Here is a 22,909-nt window from a genome sequence, read left to right on the forward strand (position 1 = left end):
CTTTTACATCAACATGGATGGGACTGGAGGAGATTATGCTGTGAAGTAAGTCAAGCCAAGAAAGTCAATTATCATATGGTTTCATTTATTTGTGGAACATAAGGAATAGCATGGAGGACATTAGGAGAAGGAAGAGAAAAATGAAGGGGGGAGAATCAGAGGGGGAGATGAACCATGGGAGACTATGGATTCTGAGAAACAAACTGAGGGTTTTAGAGCGGAAGGGGTGGGGGGATGGGTTAGCCTGGTGATGGGTATTAAGGAGGGCAGTACTGCATGGAGCACTGGGTATTATATGAAAACAATGAATCGTGGATCACTACATCAAAAACTAATGATGTGGGGCACCTGGGTGGCTCAGTCATTAAGCATCTGTCTTTGGCTGGGGTTGTGATCCTGGGGTCCTGGGATCGAGCCCCGCATCAGGCTCCCTGCTCCGTGGGAAGCCTGCTTCTCCCTCTCCCACTCCCCCTGCTTGTGTTCCTGCTCTTGCTGTCTCTCTCTCTGTCAAATAAATAAATAAAATCTTAAAAAAAAAAAACTAATGATGTATTGTATGGTGACTAACATAACATAATAAAATTAAAAAAAAAAGAGTCAAGGGGGAAAAAAAACAAAGACCTCATATTTTTCTTGACATAGATGTTGGGGAGGAGTTCAAAGGAATTGATCCACTTGCATAACTGATTTTTTCCCAGGCTTACTGGCAATTGGAAGCAATTGATAAGAAAAATATTAGTGTTATAGCTGCATGCTAATCAAAGACTTCACTAAAAACCTTAGTTATGAAAACTTTACCTATAAACCTGACCTGCTTTATACTAAAGAGAGAATATGCATGATTTCAAGGCTCATTTACAAAAGCAACTTATTCTAGGTACTGAGTTAATACTAAAATGGTAGTATCAAGTATGTCACTATGTAAAATGATAGGATAATAAATGTTTTTAGTTAGAATTAGGTTGAGTTGCAAGTGACAGAAAGCCCCCAAATAACAATAGCTTAAACAGCATTGCAGTTTATCTCTCTTCCATACACATCCCTGAAGGAAGATCAGGATTTGGGGCTTCATGGTGCTAGGGAGCCAGGCTTCTTCTATCTGGTTACACTGTTATCAGTGGCCTTGACCCCATGAACCAAGATGGTAGTATGTGCATTCCAAGCAGCAAGATGAAAGAACAAAAAGAAACAAAGGCCCTTACATCCAAATTCCCCATAATACATACTGCACACACATAAAACAGCACTAATGCCATCATCTTATTAGCCCATCAGTCACCAGTCATACCTATCTGCAAGGCTCAGAAAAGGAATCTCTACTTTGAGAGACCCTGTGCTCAGCTAAAACTTGGATTACTACCAAATTTGGAAGACAATAAGTCTCTGCCACAGAATGCTTAATATTATCATCTGATAGATTTCTACTACGTGTCACTCAGAAAATCCTTTAACTTTTAAGGGTGTTGGGTTCCTAGTTATGTTGTTTGTAACCTGGAAAGCAATCCCTCACAAAAAGAACGTTATTTCTAATGGTTGGTTTACCAGACCAGTACACAAAACCTATTTTAGTCTACCATGTCTTTGAAAGATGGTTTTTCATGTACACTCAATAACCCCTTATTCCATTATTTTAAGGAAAAAGCATACATTTTTAGTGACTTTAGATTGTCTGTCCCTGTCTCCAGAGAAGGGCCTCCTGAAACAGCAAAGGCTGAAGGGAGATGTGGGTGTCCTACATTTGCATCAGAGAAAATACATTTCCTGTCTGGGGCATTAGTTATTCTCCAACTTCTGATTTAGGGAACACAAGATCCTAGTAAGGGATGACCACACTATGTCCCATTTTAACCTATTCATACTTTGATTGTCATTGGAACTACACTCCTGGAGACCATGTGGTCTAGACATGATCCATGAAGATGGGTGCAGTGTTGAGCTATCCTGGAGCCCAAGGCAGTCCTCTGGCTTCACTCTGCCCCAGTTCCAGGTTTCACCAAATTCTACTGCAGGAATATTCAGTCTCCCATGAATGCCAGTCCTTGCCCAAGTCCATTACTGGCCTCATCTGAAGACTCCATGGTTATCTCTATGTGAAACACAACTACATCTCCAGAAATGCAGAGACCAAGAAGTAAAGAACAGAGCAAGACAAAGAGACAGTAAAATTTGAAAACCATAGCAGTTGAAATTCTGTCATTTTGTGGACATGTGGTTTTGTACAGGACATAGGACCATGAGGCATTTCTAACATACAGATCTTTGGAATGATTTAGTTTTGCAGTTTATATTGTTTCCTCCTCCTAAACACTTCACCATTGGTGACAGACGTCTTTCAAAATTATCCCTGAAAGCCTTGCTACTTTGAAAGCTATTGATTAATGCATCTGTCTTCCCCTCCTTGGAAACCTTTTCACTAGGCTGCTTGGGAGAGTTGATTTAAAAGTCTTCATATTTTCAAGCCCTCTGAAAATCTTTATTCAACTATATAGACCATATGGGGAAGAGAAATAAAGATTTCCAGGCATAACTTTTTTTGTGGCCTACTCTTTAGAAATTTGCTTTACTAACTGGCCAAAGGGCATGCCTAATATTAGCACAGCCTCCTTTTAACTCACTTTCCAATGGAGAAAGGCTGGGTGGCTTAGTCCGTTTACTAAAAAAAAAAAAAAAGACAAAGTTCCTTTTGAAAGGTTGAGTTTTGACTTAACTTCAACCCCAAGAAAAGTCCCAGAACTTTCCTTTTAGTATTATAGAATTATTTTTTTAAATATTTCACTATATTGGTAGTTAGTGGGACAAATCTGTTCCTAACACCTCTTGCCACTTGTTGTGGGGAGGCTGTCATACTGTACACACTATCACAAGGTTCCAAGAATGCGAACAATTTGCAACAGTCCAAAATGACAGAAGGCTGAAAGCAAATGAGATAGGCACTTTGAGATCCAGGCTGCTTCTAGCAGAGTTATACCTGCCTTCTCCTCCAATAACCAAATAAACACTAACACCCTGCCCAAGGTGTTCCTCGACTTCCCTCTTTTTCCCTGGACATTCAATACCATTGAGCAAATCCTAGACTTCTGATTATGGGGTCTCAACTTCCTTTCCTCTCAAGGATTTAGAGATGTTCAAAAAATCTATTTTCCAATGAGTAACTAAGGATTCAGAGCATAAGTATCTTCTACAGCACTTCTCACACCAATAAAATAGGTTAGTTGGTTTGTCCCTTGGTAAAAAAGTAGGAGTGATCAAAATGTTTGACAACACTTGAAATACAGCAGTCATCAGTCCAAATGGATACTGGCCAGTATGTTAGCTCAGCACATACCACAGAACGTTGGTCTTGTCACAAGTTGGGAGACATCCCCTATGACTGATCTCCAGGTTGCAAGATTCCTCCCTTGTTATCATCTTTCTTAAAAAGAAGGCATAATTCTTTGTGGTCTGGGGCTCTTTATTTTAGAAGATTAATTCTTCCTTGTTCAGGAAGTTTATAACTGGTTAAGGCTGAGAATCTATTTGTAAATTCCAAACACGTTTGTCCTTTGTAGAATGCCCCCTGCTTCCAAATCAGTCACCAAGGCTTGTCAATTCTACTTTCTAAATAGGCCCAAATCACTCTTGCATTTTTCTGCTCTGCGACTTAGGCCAGATGTGCATCATGTCCTGTCTGGATTTCTCCTAACCTCTCCCCTGGGTGGGCATGCCCTTCTAATCCAGCCTGTACATGCATACAGTGAGGGTCTTCTAAGCAGAAATGTGACTGTGTCACTTCGGTGCTTAAAATAATTAAATGCAGCTCTGAAGGACAAAAGCCTCTAATATTTTCGGGCACTTTGTGATATTCCCCCACAATCCTCCCTCACTCCCCAATCAAAGGCCAGTGGTCTAATCAAGTCCAACTATGTAAAATTCCCTGAAGGTACAGCTCTTCCCCTTCCTCTGCATGAGCTGCTCCCCCAGTAGGGTATGTGGGCTGGAGATCTTACCTGATCTCTCTAGGACTTTGTCCTCTACCATCTCAGAGTCTCACCATAAGACATCTATTGAGGTATTCTTTACTATCAGCACCCTGTATCTTTGTCCCAACACCTCCCCCTTAGTCTCTACTAGGTTGGAACATAGGACATCACTTTTATAAGTCATAAATGATAAAATATCAGCAATTTCATATAGTTCAACCTAATAGAAACCAAAATATCCTGTCCTGAAATGCAGCTCTTGGTCCTCACCTACCAGGTCCACTGTGAGATAGTTTCACATCATGGTTAAAAACTTGGATGGTAAACTCAGAACCGGGTTAGAGTTCCAGCTCAGACCACCAGCTGAGTGTGACCCTGGACAAGTTATTTGCCCTTCTGGGGCCTCAGTTTCATCTATAAAAAATTAGGGAAAATAACAATGGTCTTCTCCATAGAGAGGTGGTGAGAATAATTTGCATGAAGAGTTGAATTCACAGTAAAGGCTTCCTAAATGGCAGTTATGGTGAGCAAATACAGCATCATATATGGCTCACTTTGTAAAATGCTCTAATGTTAATTGCTCTGTGTGTAGCTTAACAATACAGCTCATTTGCAACAACTGTTTTATTGATGGACGTGATCTTGAGATCCCACATACCTTCCTCATCATTTAAAAGCCTCCTTTCCCACTCAGTGTTGATCAGGATCCTGGGTGGATGTGTCTACATGTTGTTTCCTTCTCTCTCCGTCCCTCCTGCAATCAATGTACTACCCATTATGACCTGAAATGATTGGAACAGAATTACTGAGGACCCCAGCACCTACCCCATTCCCTTTCTCAGATTCCCATTAACTCCTGAAAAAGTAATCAAAATGCAGTATTTGGATAAGTATGTTAAGAGGCTCTTTTATTTGCCTCTTCACCCAAGTTTACCCAAGACAGCATCCCTGGTGTCCACAGTAAGTCATAAGATGGCCATGCTACTTTGTGGGGTGTAGCCTGACTTGGTCTCCATGTTTACAAGGCCATGTGGAGCCCCAAGCTTGGATCCCCAGATGACTACCCACTGGCTCTTCTCCCTCCTCCACAGAAAAATATACCCACAAAGTAATCTGGGCAGCCCAGGCTGGTTCCAGCATCTTAAAGCACATCACATCCACCTTTTACTGTTTGTCTTACCTGACCCTTAGCAAAGGCCCATTGGAATTGGAACATGTGGTTCTCCTCTTGCCTACTTCAGAAATGGCCTGGTGATATTTAGGTCTTCTCTGATTTTGAGGAAAGACTGTTACGTTTTGGAAACCCTTCACTTTGAAGTTGAATGTGTGGGAGAGAAAGACATACATTCTCCTAGGTGACTCAAAGCCCAAGTGCAGGGGAACCACAGTGCCAGCTAACCTGAGCTTGTCCTTCTGTCCTAGGCTTCCTGACTGGTTCTGACTTTGTTTGGGCCCCTGTTCTGATAACTGGCCTCCATGTGGTTAAGGTAAACAGGCCCCACCTGTTCCCAGTTGCGCTAACACTGTCTTAATCATTTGCCTGACACCTCAGGTCTAAAGGTGAACACCTGCCTAGCTCCCACCAGCCCTCCCAAGGACCTTGGCCTCCATCTTGAATCCCAACCAGATTCTGGGTCTATTCTAAAAAGAGCTGTCTGCTGTATGATGTGGCACAGCATGGGAAATGGCTGGTGTTCACTGCTGGAGACAAGAGAGTAAGCCATCCCAAGACAGAGGACAAGAGGTGAGAGAAAAAGAGGAGAGAGGGGAAAATACCATCCAGGAAAAAAAAAAAAAAAGAGGGGAGCTGAGGAGAGTCTATCCAGTACTTAACTCTTCAGCTTCAAATAGCTTTGAGGAATGAAATACAACTTGATTTTACCCACATGATCATTGGAGGAATCCCAGGGCTTTCAGAGAGAGAGAGAGTACGCGCGTGAGCGAGCAATATCAGAAGGCAACAGTTACACTAAGCATTCCTTCTCAGCTATTAATTTTTTTAATAGTGTGCACCTGTGAGCCAGCAAGACACTCCCAATTACTGCCTTAAAAAAACGTCTAACTTGTTTCTACATCCTTGCTTCCTTTTTAACTTTGCCAAAATGCATACCTTGGAGGAATGGGTCTTCAGCCTGATCTCAACCACTGTGACAACTGGTGTCCCTGGCGTTGTGCCTGAAGAGTCCCAGGGGCTGTACATGGTAGCCCTGCACTTGATTCCATGATCTCTCCCCCTGTATAAGAACCTTCTCTTGTTCGGGTCAGTTTTCTGGGTCTAATCAGGAAGCATCCAATGTAGATCCTCAATTCTTTATCAAAATCTTGTTAAAATATGAATTTACCACCATCTCTCCTATTTCTATCACTCTTTCTCCTGGCAGGATTTGCTTCCTGTAGCAATCTATCTCTTACCTCTGCCACTGGTAATTCACTGAGATGTACGTATACTAATAATAATGGTGCTAAGAGTTTTATAGGTATTATCTAATTCTCACAATCTGTCGTGCTGCTAACTCTAGACTTCTATTTCTAGCAATAGGACAGAAAAGAGACCTTGGAAAGCCTCTTACTGCAGAACAACTAGAAATTATTTATGAAGTATAACAAGCAGACTTGTCAATACAAATCCGAGCTAGTGAGAAACAGAAGGAATTCCCCGGGAGTGAAAACAACAAAGAAGCTGAAGGCCAGGGTGGTCAGCAAGCCCTAACAGCTTTGGCTACCCTATGGTGTTGGCTGGTCTCCCCAGACAATGGGTATGGGTTTTAATAGCCATTTTGGGAAAGGAAGACTAAGTCTTGAGCTCACTCCAGGTAGAAAGTTAGAACTTAAATGTCTGTATTCGAAAAGAAGGTAAAAAAATCAATAATCTAAGCACTCATATTAAAAAATTAGATAAAGAACTGCAAATGAAACCCAAAGAAAGTGGAATAAAAGAAGTCCTAAAAAGCAGAAACTAACCATACCAAACACATGCATGCCGCCTAAAGCACGTTGAAGATGTCCGTCAGTGGAAAGAGGGAATTAGAAAAAATACTGTCCACTGGCAAAGGAAGACTGCAGAGAAACTTGCCTATCTTGGTCTGGTTTTGGATTAAGGACCAAAAGGCTCTCGGAATTCATAAACACGGGTCCTCCACTGGCTCAGGTCAGGTCAGATCAAGTAAACAACAAACGAATAAATAAGCATAGACAAAGTTCCTGGTTGGCAAGGCCCCTAGAGCAACCAGCAGAAGCAAATGTAAGGCCTCTGACACAGGACAGGCCTCCAAACATGCTGCATCTACTTACCGGCAGGGAAAAATTAGCCTAAAAAGCTGTCACGTTGAGTCACTCCTCCAGTCCTCCCGGCCCACCTCCACCTCCATCCTTAAAAGCACTGATTCTCCAAGTGTGGTACTGGGACCAACTGCATCAGCATCACCTGGAACTTGTTAGAAATGCAAATCATCGGGCCCAGCCCCTGACTCAGGAACTCCTAGCAGTCTGTGTTTAACAAGATTTCCAGGTGATTTTGATGCACTCAGTTTGAGAAATTTATACCCATTCTTCCTCCCTGAGACTGCCACCAAGACAAACACATTCAGTAAGTTCCAGTAAGATTAGGAATTATTGCTCTCGACCTTAAGTATATCTTATACCTACCAAACCTTAACAAATATAATTTTTAGAACACCAAACAGAATTTTTATTTTTAAATCATTGAAACACATGAGTCATTCTTTTCATGTTTTTTGTTCATTTTTAAATTTTAAATCCAGTAGAGTTAACGTACAGTGTTAGTCTTTCCATGTTTTTTATACAATAAAGCAATAGACCCTTTAAATACGTAGGGTTTCAGCTTAAAAAATGAAATCTTCGCCCATGATTATTTATAATCTATTTATGTAATAATTAGCATATGACTGAGAGATACCAATTACTTTAACATGAATAGAGTAGGCATTTACATAAATTATAATGCTAATAATCTTCTATTTTCAGTCCAGAATTTGGGTGTATGTGCTGTGTTTTTACTTGGGTAGAAAGAACCACTACCTCTTAAGTAAAATGAACATTTGTTCTGTTGCTCTGAATACATGAATAATTTTGAAATTAGGACATTTTGCTTGGGACACAACTAACTCATCTGGTATGTCTGATTCTTCACACTCTCAGTTGTTAGTTCTTACTTATAGTTGTTCATAGCGTTTATTTCAACTTCATGCAGATATAAAATGGTGACAGCTCTCATTAAAAATAAGAATTTTATTTCATAGAGTCTATGACATCATGTTTTCTATTCCATATTGTTATTTCATCAGAAAACATGTTCCATAAATTCTTCTGTGTCATATTATCAATAAGACAGAGACGACTTGCTGCTTTAAGCAGGATCTTAGGATACTGCGGGGGTGGGGGGGTCCTTTGTATTGGTAGAGCTACTACAAACTAGAGTTTATTTGCTCAGTTCTAGGAATCTAGAATTGAGGCAGATAGTTTATTTTAAAATAATGAGGCCCCGGATATCTTGCCTAATTTCAAGATTTCTGACTATACAATCAGTGATCAGAATGGTTTTTTTTTTTTTAAGATTTTATTTATTTATTTGAGAGAGGGAGAGAGCATGGGTGGGGGGCAGAGGGAGAGGGAGCCTCCCTGAGCAGGGAGCCAGATGCAGAACTTGATCCCAGGACCCCAAGATCATGACCTGAGCTGGAGGCAGACACTTAACCGACTGAGCCACCCAGGTGCCCCAGAATGGTCTTTTATACCATCTGCTACCATTCCTTCCACTATGCACGGGGGAAGGTCTATTGGCACATGTGCAATAGATGTAAGAGCATAGTAGTTCTAGAACTGCCCTAGGTGGAGCAAATGTTGCTAGGCATGCCTCCAGCTCCACCCAAGCAGTCCTTGCTGGGGACTGAGTTTCAATCTGAGTCTCCTCCCCCACATCTCCTGTTCCTTAAAACTACTCCCTTGGTTGCCTCAAATGTGTTATCTATTCTCCAGACCCAAAAGTCAGGCCTTCTCCTCTTGACAGAAGGTATTTGACCCAGGACGTCCAGGCAAATTCTGGCCCCTGTCATTCCATCTCCCCTGGCAGAAGGATGAGTCATCACAGAGAACAGCTCCACCTCTACTACCAAAATTATACACATCCCCTATACCTCTCACCAGCATCAACATCTCCTTCATTTCCTTTTCCGTATCTTCAAACACACATCAACAACCTCATCAAAATGCCAGTGGGCCATGAACATCATCAACACCATCATTATCATGATCTGCAATGCCATCACTGTCTTCCACATGCTAAGAAGTGGTCTGATATGTTGCCAAAAGAAAAGGAGCTCTGAAGTCAAGCTGAAATACTTTCAAATTATGGCTGTAGCTCTCACCATGTGTGAGAGCTTGGGTAAGTTCCTTCCCTTGAATGTTATTCCTTGTCTGTAAATAAATGGGGATAATACCTTCCTCATATGGTTTTTGCAAAGATTAATAAAGTACATAAAACCTCTTACACAGTAGAAAATCCTATAGGTGCTCAACAAATGCTGGTAATTTTTTTATATTGTGGGAACTAAATAAACACAGAACCAGTGACTGAACAAACAAATGAATGGACAAAAGGAACCGGATGTTCTTTTTTTTAAGATTTTATTTATTTATTAGAGAGGGAGAACACAAGTGGGGGAAGGGACAGAGGGAGAAGGAGAAGCAGACTCACTGCTGAGCAGGGATCCCAACAAGGGGCTCAATCCCAGGACTCCAGGATCATGATCTGAGCTGAAGTTAAGACTCACTGAGCCACCCAGGCACCCCAGAAGTGGATGTTCTTAAAGAGCATTTCATCGAGGTGAGAGGTTGTCAAACACTTAGTTGTTGTTGTTAATAGCAAAAACCTTGCTTCAAGTAAAATCTAATGCAGAAAGTCAACACTGAAAACAAGAAAAATTGAGCTGTTTCAATTAAAGCAAGAGTTGGGGTCCTATGGTCCTTTTATTCAGACCCCTTTGTTCTCTTCATTGCATACCAGGTCAACTTTGTCCTGAAACTCCAAAAACGGCAGTCTGAAAACCACAGATCTAGGCTATATTCTCTAAACTAAATTTTATTATATCCTTTATCTAGATTCCACATATTTTTTTGTCAGTTCTATTTTCTCTTTGTTAATAATCTAAATGAAATCTTTATCATTACATCTTCTAACTTGTTGTTGATACACAGGAAAGCTGCCTTTGTAGACAAGTAAATTCTCTTAAAAATTCTTCAAATGTGGGGCGCCTGGGTGGCTCAGTTGGTTAAGCAACTGCCTTCGGCTCAGGTCATGATCCTGGAGTCCCTGGATCGAGTCCCGCATCGGGCTCCCTGCTCGGCGGGGAGTCTGCTTCTCCCTCTGACCCTCCCCCCTCTCATGTGTTCTCTCTCATTCTCTCTCTCTCAAATAAATAAATAAAATCTTTAAAAAAAAAAAATTCTTCAAATGTTTCAGTTCATTCTCCTGGGATTTTCCAAGTATATAATCATATTGCTTATGAATGATGATTTTTTATCTCTACCTGGCCAATATTTTTAATCTCATATTTGTTTCATGTTTTAGAGTATGCACCATAACCTCCAAAATAATGTTACATAAAAATGGTCATGATATGCATCCTACTTTAGTTCTTGATTTTAATTAGCTTTCTTGTACACCAGTTATTCTCTGTTTTGTTGCTGGGGTCCCAACCCTCTGAGATTTTGATTTTATTGGTCAGGAAAGGTCTTGGGCATCAGAAGGTCTTAAAAGCTCCCCAGGTAAATACCCAGTAGTGCAATTGCTGAGTCATAGGGTAGCTCTATATTTAACTTTTTGAGGAACCTCCACACTGTTTTCCAAAGTGGCTGTACCAACTTGCATTCCCACCAACAGTGTAAGAGGGTTCCCCTTTCTCCACATCCTCTCCAACATTTGTTCTTTCAGGCCTTGTCAATTTTTGCCATTCTAACTGGTGTAAGGTGGTATCTCAGTGTGATTTTGATTTGAATTTCCCTGATGGCTAATGATGATGAACATTTTTTCATGTGTCTGTTAGCCATTTGTATGTCTTCTTTTGAGAAGTGTCTGTTCATGTCTTCTGCCCATTTTTTGACTTGATTGCACTACTGGGTATTTACCTCAAAGATACAGATGTAGTGAAAAGAAGGGGCACATGCACCCCAATGTTCATAGCAGCAATGCCCACGATAGCCAAACTGTGGAAAGGGCCGAGATGCCCTTCAACAGACAAATGGACAATGAAGATGTGGTCTATATATACAATGGGATATTACTCAGCCATCAGAAAGGATGAATACCCAACTTTTGCATCAACATGGACAGAATTGGAAGAGATTATGCTAAGTGAAATAAGTCAAGTAGAGAAAGTCAATTATCACATGGTTTCACTTATTTGTGGAACATAAGGAATAGCATGGAGGAAATTAGGAGAAGGAAGGGAAAAATGAAGCGGGGGAAAGGAACCATGAGAGACTATGGACTCCGGGAAACAAACTGAGGGTTTTGGAGGGGAGAGGGGTGGGGGCATGGGTTAGCCCTGTGATGGGTATTAAGGAGGGCATGTATTGCATGGAGCACTGGGTGTTATATGCAAACAATGAATCATGGAACACTACATTAAAAACTAATGATGTACTGTATGGTGACTAACACAACATAATAAAAAAAAAAGAAAGAAAGGAGGTAAAAAAAAAAGTTCCCCAGGTGATTCTTATGTTCAGAGAATTGAGACCGACCCCCCCCCCAAGCCAGCTGATTTACCATGGAGTATGATGTTGGCTGCTTATTTGATATAGAATATCCTTGCCATATTTAGGAAGAATTTGCTATTCCTATGTGTCTAGGGTTTATTTGTGATTCTGTTCATTTGTTTGTTTTTTAGTTTAGAAATAGTGTTGCAATGATCTACTGAGATGATTACAATATACATATATTCTTATCAGATATATTAAAGTGATGAATAAAACATCCTTGTATTCCTAGGTAAAACTCAACTTGGCCATGGTGGATTATTCCATTATTGTTCTGAGTTCAGTTTGCATTTATATTTATAATTTAGAATGATGCCTTTTTTTATTTGTGTGAACATGTATAGTTATTATTTTGGGTAGAGTTCTAGAAGTAGAGTTGCTGGGTCATGTGATAAGACTGTTTCATTCTTAAAGAAGTTTTCATATTATTTTCCAAACAAACTTGTTTTAAGAGAGAAACTCAATTTGTATATCATACATGTGATCTTGTTTTGTATTTATTTTTCGTTAAAGTGAAAATCTTTCAGAAATTGTTTGATCAAAAAATTAGGTCACTTGTTTTTTCCAAGATTTAATTTTGTAACTTTATTGGCAAAATTGTTATAATACCTTAAGGCATGATTTTTTAAAAAACTACCTCAAAACTGCCATTTGATATTAGATAATGTAAAACTTCTCAAATATTTATTTGTATAAAACTGGGATTACAAGTTTTTAAGTCAATATCTAAAAGGTTCTCAAATTCATTGCACTTGAAAATATTACAAACATTGCTGAAATTTTCAGCAGCTTTTCTTCATGAATGATTTATCCATTAGGAACAATTCCTGACTTCCAATACTGTTTAAAACATTAAAGAAAAACCAAAGGCTCTACTTATATTGGACAATAGACTTTTAAACAAAGAGACAAAGAAGGAAACTGTATAATAATAAAGGAACAATCCAACAAGAAGATATAGCAATTGTAAATATTTATGCACCCAGTGTGGGAGCACCCAAATACACAAAACAATTAATAACAAACATAAAGGAACTAATCAATAATAATGCAAATAGCAGGGGACTTTAACAAACCACTTATATCAATGGACAGATCATCTAAGCAGAAAATCAACAAGAAAACAATGGCTTTGACACACTGGACCAGAAGGATTTAACAGATATATACATAACATTCCATCCTAAAAGAGCAGAATACACATTCTTTTAAAGTGCACACAGAACATTCTCCAGAATAGATCACAAAACAAACCTCAACAAATTTAAGAAGCTTGAAGTCATACACAAGAAAAAAATCTGAAAAGACCACAAACACATGGCGGTTAAATAACATGTTACTAAACACTGAATGGATCAACTAGGAAATAAAAGAAGAAATAAAAAAGTATATGGAAACAAATTAAAATGAAAACACAGTAGTCCAAAACCTCTGGAATGCAGCAAAAATGGTTGTAAGAGGGAAGTATACAGCAATACAGGTGTACCTCAAGAAGCAAGAAAAATCTCAAATAAACAACCTGACCTTACATCTAAAGAGCTTTTATTTATTTTTTTTTTTTTAAAGATTTTTATTTATTTATTTGACAGAGAAAGACACAGCGAGAGAGGGAACACAAACGGGGAGTGGGAGAGGGAGAAGCAGACTCCCTGCCAAGCAGGGAGCCTGATGCGGGACTCGATCCCGGGACTCCAGGATCATGACCTGAGCCGAAGGCAGTCGCTTAACCAACTGAGCCACCCAGGTGCCCTAAAGAGCTTTTAAAATAACAACAAATGAAGCCTAAAGTCAGCAGAAGGAAAGAAATAATAAAGATTAGAGCAGAAATAAATGATACAGAAACTGATATAAAATGATATAAAAATCAGTTGAACAGATCAATGAAACCAGGAGCTGGCTCTGGTTCAATAAAGTCAATAAAATTGTCAATAAAATTGGTAAATCTCGGGTGCCTGGGTGCCCCTGAAGGGTTAAGCATCTGCCTTTGGCTTGGGTCATGATCCCAGGGTCCTGGAATGGAGTCCCACATCGGGCTCCCTGCTTGGTGGGGAGTCTGCTTCTCCCTCTGTCCCTCCCCGCTGCTTGTGCTCTCTTCTCTCAAATGAATAGATAAAATATTTTAAAAAATTGATAAATCTCTAGTCAGACTCATCAAGAAAAGAAGAGAAAGGACTCAAATAAATTAAATAACAAATGAGAGAGGAGAAATAACATCAAAACCTCACAAATATAAAGAGAATATTATGAAAAACTATATACCAACAAATTGGACAACCTAGAAGAAATTAGTAAGTTCCTAGAAACATATAAACTACCAAACAGAAAGAAATTGAAAATTTGAACAGACTGATAACCAGCAAAAAAAAAAAGAATCAGTAATCAAAAAACTCCCAACAAAAGTCAGGACCAGATGGCATCACAGGTGATTTCTACCAAACATTTAAAGAAGAGTTAGTACTTATTCTTCTCAAACTATTCCAAAAAATAGAAAAGGAAGGAAAACTTCCAAATTCATTCTATGACACCAACATTACCCTGAGACCAAAACACCACTTAAAAAAAAAGAACTACAGGCTAATATCCCTGATGAACATAGATGCAAAAATCCTCAACAAAATACTAGCATACTGAATCCAACAATTCATTTAAAAAATTGTTCACAGGGGGCACCTGGGTGGCTCAGTCGGTTAAGCGGCTGCCTTCAGCTCAGGTCATGATCCTGGGGTCCTGGGATCGAGCCCCGCATCCCACTCCCTGCTCAGCGGAAAGCCTGCTTCTCTCTCTCCCTCTGCCTGCCACTCTGCATACTTGTGCACTCTCTCTCTCTCTCTCTGTCAAATGAATAAATAAAATCATTTAAAAAATAAATAAAATAAATAAAAAATAAAAAATTGTTCACGATCAAGTGGGATTTATTCCTGGGTTGCAAGAGTGGTTCAACAGTCACAAATCAATCAATGTGATATGAGAAAGGATAAGAACCATATGACCATTTCAATAGATGCAGAAAAAGCATTTGACAAAGTACATCTTCCATTCATGATAAAAAAACCTCAACAAAGTAGGTTTAGAGGGAACATACCTCAACATAATAAAGGCCTTCTATGATCAGGTCATAGCTAAAATCATCCTTAATGGGGTAAAACTGAGAGCTTTTCCCCTAAGGTCAGGAACAAGATAAAGATGTCCACTCTCACCAGTTTTATTCAACATAGTACTGGAAGTCCTAGCCACAGCAATCAGAAAACAAAAAGAAATAAAAGGCACCCAAATTGGTAAGAAAGAAGTAAAACTTTTACTATTTGCAGATGACATAATACTCTATACAGAAAACCTGACAAGCTCCACCAAAAAACTGTTAGAATTGATAAATGAATTCAGTAAAAGTCACAGGATACAAAATCAATATACAGAAAACTGTTGCATTTTTATACATTAATAATGAAGCAGCAGAAAGAGAAATTAAGAAAACAATCCCATTTACAATTGCACCAAAAATAAGGTATCTAAGGATAAACCTAATCAAAGAGGTGAAGACCTATACTCTGAAAACTATAAAAAAAGATGAAAGAAACAAAGATGATACAAAGAAATGTAAAGACATTCCATGCTGATGGATTGAAAGAACAAATATTGTTAAAATGTCCATACTACCCAAAGCAATCTACACATTTAATGCAACCCCTAACAAAATACCAATAGCATTTTTCACAGAACTAGAACAAACAATCCCAAAATTCGTATGGAACCACAAAAGACCCTGAATAGCCAAAGCAATTTTGAAAAAGAAAAGAAAAGCTGGAGGCATCACAATTCCAGACTTCAAGTTATACTACAAATCTATAGTAATCTAAACTGCACAGTACTGGCACAAAATAGGCACATAGATCAATGGAACAGAATTAAAAAACCCAGAAATGAACCCACAACTATATGGTCAACTAATCTTCAACAGAGCAGGAAAGAACATCCATTGGGAAAAAAACAACAAATGGTGTTGGGAAAACTGGATAGCAACATGCAAAAGAATGAAACTGGACCACTTTCTTACATCATACACAAAAAATAAATTCAAAATAGATTAATGACCTAAATGTGAGACCTGAAACCATAAAAATCCTAGGAGAGAACACAGGCAGTAGCTTCTTTGACATTGGCTGAAGCAACTTTTTTCTAGATATGTCTCCTGAGGCAAGGAAAACAAAAGCAAAAATAAACTACTGGGACTACATCAAAACAAAAGGCATTTGCACAGAGAAGAAAACAATCAATAAAACTAAAAGGCAACCTGCAGAATAGGAGAAGATATTTGTAAATGACATATCCAGTAAAGGATTAGTATCCAAAATATATAAAGAACTTAAACACTCAACACCCCCAAAATAAATAATCCAATTAAAAATGGGCAGAAGACATGAACAGACATTTCTCCAATGAAGACATATAGATGGCCAACAAACACATGAGAAGATATTCATCATCACTCATCATCAGGGAAATCAAATCAAAACTACAATGAGCTACCACCTCATACCAGTCAGAATGGCTAAAATCAACAACACAAGAAACAACAGGTGTTGGCGAGGGATGTGGAGAGAAAGGACACGTGCACTTTGGTAGGAATGCAAAGCACTGCTGCCACTGTGGAAAACATATGGAGGTTTTCAAAAAGTTAAAAATTCAGCTACCCTATGATCCAGCAATCACACTACTGGGTATTTACCCAAATACAAAAACACTAATTCAAAGGGATAGATGCATCCCTATAGCCAAGATATGGAAGCAGCCCAAGTGTCCACTGATTGATGAATGGATAATCTCAGGAAACAAACTGAGGGTTGCTGGAGTGGTGGGGGGGTGGGAGGGATGGGGCGGCTGGGTGATAGACATTGGGGAGGGTATGTGCTATGGTGAGCGCTATGAAGTGTGCAAGACTGTTGAATCACAGATCTGTACCTCTGAAACAAATAATACAATATATGTTTTTTAAAAAAAAGAAAAAGATAGCAGGAAGGGAAGAATGAAGGGGAGGAAATCGGAGGGGGAGACGAACCATGAGAGACGATGGACTCTGAAAAACAAACTGAGGGTTCTAGAGGGGAGGAGGGTGGGAGGATGGGTTAGCCTGGTGATGGGTATTAAAGACGGCACGTTCTGCATGGAGCACTGGGTGTTATGCACAAACAATGAATCATGGAACACTACATCAAAAACTAATGATGTAATGTATGGTGATAAACATAACAATAAAAATTAAATTAAAAACAAAGAAGATGTGGTATATATCTACAATGGGATATTACTCAGCCATAATAAAAATTGAAATCTTGCCATTTGCAACATGGATGGAGCTAGGGAGTATAATGCTAAGCAAAATAAGCCAGTTAGAGAAAGACAAATACCATATGATTTCACTCATATGTGGAATTTAAGAAACAAAGTAAAGGAGCAAAGGGGGGGAGAAGAAAGAGAGAGAGAGACAAATCATGAAACACTCTCTAGGGGCACCTGGGTGGCTCAGTCGTTAAGCGTCTGCCTTCGGCTCAGGTCATGATCCCAGGGTCCTGGGATTGAGCCCCGCATCAGGCTCCCTGCTCGGTGGGAAGCCTGCTTCTCCCTCTCCCACTCCCCCCTGCTTGTGTTCCCTCTCTCACTGTCTCTCTCTCTGTCAAAATAAATAAATAAAATCTTTTTAAAAAACCACTCTTAACTATAGAGAACAAACTGATGGTTAGTAAAGGGTGGGTTAAATAGGTGATGGGGATTAAGGAGTGTACTTGTGATGAGCTTACGATATCACTTGGGTGATATATGGAATTGTTGAATCACTATATTGTACACCTGATAGAACACTGTATGTGAAAAAAATTTAAATTAAAAAAAATAAATTTAATTTAAAAAAAAGAAAAACCAAAGTATACATTAGTATACTTAATTAAATTCCTGGATTTTCTGATATTTTTGGTATCAGGAAATTAAACTTTGTACATATATGTGAATGACATATTTTTATGTATTCTGTGTCCCATTTTAGTACTAATAGCAGTAATAATTGCATTATGTTTAAGGGGTGTCTGCTATGTTCAGACACTGTTCTAAACTCTTTATACAATTACTTATTCATTTCTCAGTCTTACACATTTGAGAACTGAAGCACAAAAGGGTTAAAAATTGTCTTCCTACAACTAGAACATGGTGAAACAGGATGTGAAACGGGGTACGTTGGCACTAGAGGACACGCTTTAAGACACTATTTCATGCCACCTCTCAATGCCATCACATGCCACCTGTGTGACATTGGGAGCAGACAAGCTCCTTAACCTCTGAATTTCTTCAGTTTGCTCATCTGTAAAATGAGGATAATAGTAATCCCTCCCTCATTGGGTCTGTAGGAGAATTACGTGGATTAATTGTGAAACCACACCTGCCATGAGTAAGAACTAAGTAAGTGTTGGTTAAAAAGATACCAGCCAGGCTATCTGGTCCCCGAGCCTTACCCATGAGTTCTGGTGTCAGGGTAATCTAGTTTTTATTTATTTATTTATTTATTTATTTATTTATTTATTTATTTATTTATTTAGGTTGTGCTAGTTCTAAAAAATGACTTGAGTAGCTTTCATTCTTTTGCTACTTTTTCTGAAATCAGTTTTAGTCATTTATATTTTCTCCCAAAACCATTCATTTTCCATTTTATTGGCATAGGTACATAGGATTTTGTTTTTAAATAATAAAAAGCTCTATAATGTTACCATATTTTACTTTTCTAATTTTGTTTGCTTTAATTTTCTGTTTACAAAAAAACAAAAAAACACTAGTCTTAATTTTACTGATTTTGTTTTTGTTTTTTTTTTTTCAAGAAAAGGTCCCTGTATTTATAGAAAGCATATAACACCTTAAATTTGCCTGTGTACAACTTTGATCATATCCAACAATTTTTTACTGGTGCAATTCCTAATCAACCTGGTTTTTGGGTGTCACCCCAGTCACTTCATTCACGGTGTGCTCTTTTCTGCGTCACATTTGTTCTCTCCCGAATTGCTCTCAGGCTACTGTCACCTCAGGGGTTTCTCTTCTAAGACTCTAAGACATATGAGGATTGTTGTTGGTTTTGTTTTTTGTTTTTTTTTAAGACTTTATTTATTTATTTGACAGAGAGAGAGCACAAATAGGCAGAGTGGCAGGCAGAGGCAGAGGGAGAAGCAGACTCCCCGCTAAGCAGGGAGCCCAAAGCTGGACTCGATTCCAGGACCCTGGGATCATGACCTGAGTGGAAGGCAGATGCTTAATCAACCAAGCCACCCAGGCTCCCCCGCAACATATGGGGATTGTACATAACTGCAACAAGGGAAGGAAGATTAGATTTTCATGAGTTTTCCTGATCCAGTTACATGATCCAGGCTTACAAAGTGACAACTGATAGTTCTTCCACACAAACAAGAATTACAAATACAATAAAAGAATTGGTGCCATTTGCCCTAACAGAAGAAAAGGGAGTGGGAGGAGAAGAGAAGGAAGGAAGGGACGGAGGAAGGAAGGAAGGAATAAACTTAACAAGGAACATGAAAGAAATATATAAAGAAGACTTTCAGAAAACTTTAAAACTCTTCTGAGAGATATTTTTTAAAAAACAGCTTGAATATAAACATAGAGCTATTCCTTGTATTGGAATAGGAAAAGTTAATATTGTAAGAATGCTAATTATCTCTAAATTAATATGTTAATTTGTTGCAACCCCAATAAAATATTGAATTTTTAAAATCAGAGCAGCTGAATCCAAGATTATTGTATAAATATCAAAATTCATGCTTAGCCAGAAAAAATGTTCTGAAAGGAAGCATAAGAATAAAGCAAATTCTACCAGATAATAAGGTATGTTATAAAGCAAATGTGGTTAAGCTAAATGAATAAATCAGGACAGAGAATCCAGAACTAGACTCAAAGGCATATGCAAATTTAGTATATAACCAAGGCAATATTTCAAAGCAAATGCATTTTTCAAATAATAGTAATAATGATATTATTCATAAAGTTATAATACTTTTCTTTAAATGTTTAATTTTTATTGTTATACACTTATTATAATATTTGTTATAAATGTTATTCATCTTTTTTATAAAAACGAATCTGTAAAATCCTAGGAAAAAACAGGGAAGTTATTTTTATATTCTGGATTGGGAAAGGCCTTTTTAATATTTGCTGATCATTTCTGATCATTGCTAAGAAATTTTTAAGCACTTGAAATATATTTATTTAATCCTCACACTATGTTATAATGTCCATTTTGGCACAAAAAAAGTGAAGGAAACTTGGCTTTTGTCCCCATAGCTCAAGCTGGAAGTACACAGTCAAATAGTTTTACTCTAGAGCTTGTGTTCTCAACCATTATAACAACTGACAACCCCCTCCCCCCGACAGCCCCGGAAAAAAAGAAATGAAGATGGAGCCTAGTGGCAGGTCCTGGGCTCAATCCCCCCTTGGCCTTAAAACATGGGCGGTTACTGACTGCCTATGTCCACAGATGGGTCATTGTTAGCACAGGTATTACAAATGTCTTGGCATTATTGTCTAACCTATGAACAGGTAGCAGGATGGTCCTGGTGCCCATCACCAGGAAGTGAGAAGCAGGTAATGTGATGTGTGAAAGGCAGTCTGGTAGCCTGGCAAAGTAATTATGCTGGACCTGGCAGGACCTTATGCTGGAAATATAAAATGCCATTGTAAACAACCTATTTTTTTCCCTCCAAGAGGAAGAGAAAGCTGAGGAGGCAAGCTTACCCAACATCTGCAAGTGGGATGGCTCCTGGCATGCTTAGTTTAAAATATATCTATTGTGTGGATCAAAGTAAACTAAAATTTACTTATGTAGGATTTATGTGTCAGAGGGCTCATTTTTGTCCATCTTCCAACACAGTAGTCTGCAGAATTACTTCAAATCTTACCTCACTGCCTACCCCAAATTATATTCCAGATGAAGAAAATATTTCTTATATAAATCAATCTATAAAGTCCTAGGAGAAAACATGGGGGAATTGTTTTTATAATCCAGAGTGAGAAAGATCTTTCTAAAATAAGGACATTAGGGAGTCAGTTAAGCGTCTGCCTTCCACTCAGGTCATGATCCCAGGGTCCTGGGATCCAGTCCCGTTTCAGGCTCCTTGCTCAGCAGGGAGCCTGTTTCTCCCTCTGCTCCCCCTGCTTGTGCTCACTCACTCTCACTCTCTGATAAATACATACATACATACATACATACATACATAAATAAAAAAATAGGGACATTAAGGGGTGCCAGGGTGGCTCAGTCCAGTAAGTGTCCAACTCCTGGTTTCAGCTCAGGTCATGATCTCAGGGTCCTGAGATCGAGCTCCCTGTCAGGCTCCGTGCTCAGCAGGGAGTCTGCTTAAGGATTCTCTCTCTCCCTCTCCCTCTTCCCACCCCTGCTCACATACATGTGCATACTCTCTCTCTAAAATAAGTAAATAAATTTTTTTAAAAATAATAAAATAAAATAAAATAACATTAAGCTCAGATATTATGATGGTAGAGAAAGATAATTTTTACTATATTGAAATTTTAAAAATTTTGTATAGAAAAATAAAGTCAAAAAGCAAATGAAAATCAGGGAAAATATTTGCACCACCCATAGCAGACAAAAGGCAAATTTCCATAATGCTTGAATTGCTTTTTTAAAAAAAGACATACCACAAAACAAAACAAAAATCCAATAGAATGAACAGAGGACACAAAAAGGAAGTTCATCAGAAAATAAATATAAATGGATTTTTTAAAAATGTAAAGATGTACAACCTCATAATTTTAGAAAGCAATTTAAAATAAAAATGAAATACACTATTCATCTATTAGACAAAAATCTTTGCTAATGCACAGTATTAATAAGGGAAGAGGAAAAAGACATTTCAGACATTTAATAGGCTAACTAGTACATCTTCTTTAGAGGACAATTAAGCATGATAACGGTAATAATAATGGTAATAACTTATATTTACTGAATGTTTGCTACATTGGACAGACACTAGTCTAAATGTCAGATGTTTTCATTTAGTTATTCCTCATACCAACAAAATGAAGTCCTTTCTATCATCATCCCTATGAGAAAACAAAGGCACAGAAGTTAAGAAACTTGCTCAAGGTCACATGTGTAGTGAATGGAGTAGCTGGATTCAAACTAAGTCTGGAAAAGTCAGTTTAATTATGCATTCATTAGGATTAGGTTTGACTGCACAACACAGACAAGAAAATAACTATGATTTAAACAAGCTAAAAGTGTATTTCTCTCCCAAGTAAATGAAATCTGGAGGTGTGCAGTTCAAGTCTGGTAGGGCAATTATATTCTATGAAGTGCTCAGAAATCTAGTTCCTTCCAGTTCTCTCTCTACTCACCATCCAAAGCGTGTGGCCCTGGAGCTCCTGGTCCAAGGCAGCATGTAAATTACATCAAAGAATAAATAACAAAGGACAAAGGCATGCATCAGCTGTCTCTCAAGTTTCTCAGAAGCTGCCACATGACTGACACTTCCTCTTATATTGCTTTGGCTGCAAGGGAAGCTGGGAAATGTAGTCCTAATTCTGAGTAGCCATCTGCACAGCTAAGCACAGGTAATAGCCATGAAAGGAAGGGGGTAGGGGGGTTGGAAGTGGAGGAAGGTCTTTCCCGCCTGCTGACACTGCAATTCCAGTTCTAAGAAATTTCCCAACATTTATGCAAAAACATATTACAGATCTTCCTCGATTTACTATGGAGTTATCTCCAGATACACTCGTGGTAGGTTGAAAATATTCTAAGTAAAAAATGCCTCCGATACACCTAACGTACTGAACATCGTAGCTTAGCCTAGCCCACCTTTCATGTGCTGATGGTTGAGAGACAGCATCTAACACAAAACCTATGGTACATTAAAGTGTTAACAGTCTCATGTATTTCTTTGAATACTGTGCTGAAAGTGAAAAACAGAATTGTCTGGGTACAGAATTGTGTGGCTGACTGGGAGTTGTGGCTGGCTGCTCTGCCCAGCACCACAAGAGAGTATCCTACCTCCTACCACTAGCACTTAGATCAAAATTCAAAGTACAGTTTCTACTCAATGCTATCATTTTCCCACCATTGTAAAGTCTATCACTGTAAGTCAAGGAAGTTTAAGTCAGGAACTGGTTATTCT

General features: G+C 38.6%; 1 long non-coding RNA gene across 2 annotated transcripts in view; it reads right to left on the reverse strand.

The window, feature by feature from the left end:
• LOC115940553 (uncharacterized) overlaps window positions 1-22,691 on the reverse strand; it is a 162,128-nt gene extending 139,437 nt beyond the window's left edge. The window contains exons 1-3 of one of the 2 annotated variants that reach the window (XR_014139414.1): window positions 22,134-22,691; window positions 7,251-7,383; window positions 4,618-4,741 (exon numbers count right to left, since the gene is read on the reverse strand). This is a non-coding gene — a long non-coding RNA (uncharacterized LOC115940553). The remainder of the gene's footprint in view (window positions 1-4,617; window positions 4,742-7,250; window positions 7,384-22,133) is intronic. The other variant, XR_014139415.1, reaches the window with a different exon arrangement.
• Between the last annotated feature and the right edge of the window lie 218 nt (window positions 22,692-22,909).

The sequence above is a fragment of the Leptonychotes weddellii genome, chromosome 12 (assembly GCF_054177405.1).
Source record: "Leptonychotes weddellii isolate Sample4059 chromosome 12, ASM5417740v2, whole genome shotgun sequence".
Lineage (NCBI taxonomy): Eukaryota > Metazoa > Chordata > Mammalia > Carnivora > Phocidae > Leptonychotes > Leptonychotes weddellii.